Source organism: Balaenoptera borealis (genome assembly GCF_965194805.1).
Source record: "Balaenoptera borealis genome assembly, chromosome: 3".
Taxonomy (NCBI): Eukaryota; Metazoa; Chordata; class Mammalia; order Artiodactyla; family Balaenopteridae; genus Balaenoptera; species Balaenoptera borealis.
Genome location: NC_138866.1, coordinates 148,259,957 through 148,263,352, shown reverse-complemented (window position 1 = coordinate 148,263,352; position 3,396 = coordinate 148,259,957).

The following is a 3,396-nucleotide window of genomic DNA, read 5'->3' as shown; positions in this document are numbered from 1 at the left end:
TATTTACGTAAAAATTTTTTTTAATGTATACATTTTAAAATATTTATTTATTTATTTATTTAGGCTGCATTGGGTCTTAGTTGTAGCATGCAGGATCTTGGTTGCAGCATGCAGACTCTTAGTTGTAGCATGCATGCAGGATCTAGTTCCCGTACCAGGGATCAAACCTGGGCCCCCTCCACTGGGAGCATGGAGTGTTACCCACTGGACCACCAGGGAAGTCCCTCTACTCTTTTTTAGATTCTTTTCCCATATAGGTCATTACAGAGTGTTTTTTTTTTTTTTTTTGGCTGTGTTGGGTCTTCGTTGCTGCACACAGGCTTTCTTTACTTGCAGCAAATGGGGGCTATACTTCGTTTCGGTGCATGGGCTTCTCATTGCAGTGGCTTCTCTTGTTGTGGAGCACCAGCTCTAGGTGCGCAGGCTTCAGTAGTTGTGGCACGAGGGCTCAGTAGTTGTGGCTCGGGGGCTCTAGAGCGCAGGCTCAGCAGTTGCAGCGCACAGGTTTAGTTGCTCTGCGCATGTGAGATCTTCCCAGACCAGGGATCAAACCCGCATACCCTGCACTGGCAGGTGGATTCTTAACCACTGCACTACCAGGGAAGCCCCATAATTAACACTTCTCTTTTTCAGCTGTTCATCATAATTCATTACACTTGTGGATTACCCAGCCCCAGCACAGTCAGATTCACCCAGTATGTGTATTTGCACTGTATTCCTGGGCAACGTTTCAGTTACAACTTTTTTCTGAGTTTGAAAGTATTCAGTGTCCTGATTTAACTTTCAACTAACTGATTTGAATTAATGTCCATTTTTGTGAATTGAAAATAAAATGTAACACAATGAAATTTAAAATTTAACACATAAACAATAACACATATTATGAAAAAATACATCAACTGAACATTATTAGCTGAGACAAACTATAGAGCAACCTAAACTTTAAGAGTGAAATGACTATTGAGATGTTACATGATTTGAGAAAATCATGATTAATCTGACATTTAAAATTTATGAAGTAGATGTGAATAAAAGCTTCTCATCCCACTAAAATATCCTGTAGATAACTTGATAGATCACTGGTTCAGGGACCTCATGTTGGAAAAGTGCTGGTAGATTGGGAGAAAGTTGCAGTCACATGACTAGAGGACTCATTGAAGGGGAAAAGAGAAAGGAGAGCAAAAACTAAAAGGAAATGTACAGTGTGATCCCATTTATGTTAAAAAGTGAGTGTAAATTTTAAGTACATAGGAAAAAAGCACTAGAAGGAAAAAGTGTGTAGTGGTGATCAGTCTAGAGAGGGGAGAGACTAGGAGAGCAAAGGGAACCCATCACATTCTACTCTATATATGATTATCTTTTTTTTTTTTTAAGGAACATTTATTTATTTATTGGCTGCGTTGGGTCCTCTTTGCTGCATAGGCTTTCTTTAGTTGCGGCGAGTTGGGGCTACTCTTCGTTGCAGTGTGTGGGCTTCTCATTGTGGTGGCTTCTCGTTGCGGAGCATGGGCTCTAGGCGCGTGGGCTTCAGTAGTTGTGGCACACGGGCTTAGTTGCTCCGTGGCCTGTGGGATCTTCCCAGACCAGGGCTCGAACCCGTGTCCCCTGCACTGGCAGGTGGATTCTTAACCACTGCACCACCAGGGAAGTCCCTATGCTTATCTTTTTTATTTCAAATTATGGTCAAATACACATAACAAAAAACGTACCATCTTACCTGTTTTTAAGTGTAGAGTTTAGCAGTGTAAGTGCATTCACATTGCTGTGCAACCTACCTCCAGAACTTTTCTATCTTGAAAAATTGAAACTCTGTATCCCTTAAATAATAACTCCCCATCTCATCTCCCTAAACCCTTAAACACTGTTCTTCTTTCTGTCTCCATGAATCTGACTATCCTGGGTACCTCATATAAGTGGAATCAGACAATATTTGTCCCTTTGTATCTGGCTTATTTCAATTAGCATAACATCGTCAAGGTTCATCCATGTGGTAGGATATGTCAGGACTTCATTCCTTTTTAAGGCTGAATAATATTCCATAGGCTGTTTATACCACATTTGTTTATTCATTCATCCATTGAGGGACACTTGGGTTGCTTCCACATTTTGGGTATTGTGAATAATGCTACTATGAACATGGGTGTACAAAAACCTCTTCAAGACCCTGCTGTCAATTCTTTTGGGTATATACCCAGCAGTGGAATGTCTAGGTTGCCTGTCATGTTTTAATCTTTTATGGTGAGAATGTACTCATGTATTATTTGTATAATTTAAAACATATGGAGAAAAGAGTCAGGTACTGTTAAGAAAGCTGGGGATAGAAGGGTGGAAAAGGTCCCTGCCCTCACAGAGTTTATGTGTATTTTTCTCCACAGGCCTTCCTAATTTGGAGAAATCAGGAATTCATATTTCAACTCAGTAAGTGTGGGTTACCTATGGGCAACAGTTAGGGATACCTCACCCCCGCAACACACGTATTTTAAATTCAGCAAATATTTGTTGGGTGCCCAATACTTGTCAGGTTGTACATTTGCCACTGGGAATTTAACAACAAACAAGAAATCAATGGTTCTTTTTTCTTTTTCTTTTTCTGTAACAGCTTTATTGTGATATAATTCACATCCCATACAGCTCACCAATTTAGTGTATTCATGGTTGTACAGTTATCACCACAATCAATGGTGGTGGTGGTTTTTAGTGTATTCATAGGGTTGTACAGTTATCACCACAATCAATTTTAGAACATTTTCAACACCCCACCAAAAAAGAAACCCCATACCCATTAATATCACTTCCCATTTCTCCCAACGCTCCTGCCCTAGGCAATCACTGCTTTCTGTCTTTATGGATTTGCCTATTCTGGACATCTTACATAAATGGCATCATATAATTCATGGTCTTTTGTGACTAGCTTCTTTCATTAAGAAGAAATGTTTTAAGAACCTAATGTTTTAAAGGTTCATCTGTGCTGTAGTATTTGTTTTTGTTGCTAAATAATATTCCATTGTATGGATATACCACATTTTGTTCATCCCTTCATCAGTTGATGAATATTTGGGTTATTTGCGCTTTTTGGTTATTATGTATTATGCTGTCATGAACATTCATGTGCAAGTTTTTGCGTGGACATATGTTTTTAGTCCTCTTAGATATATACCTTGGAGTGGAATTGCTGGTTAATGTGGTCAAGATAGTAACTACAGTAATATAGTTAATATGTTTAACCTTTTGAGGAATTGCTCTATTTTCTAAAGTGGCTGCACCATTTTACATACCCACCACCAGTGTTCCATCCTCCCCCAAACTCATAATAAAAACTGTTTTTTTAATTATAACCATCCTCAAATATACTTAACTTTTTATTGTGAAATAATTTTCAATTTAAAGAATTGCTAT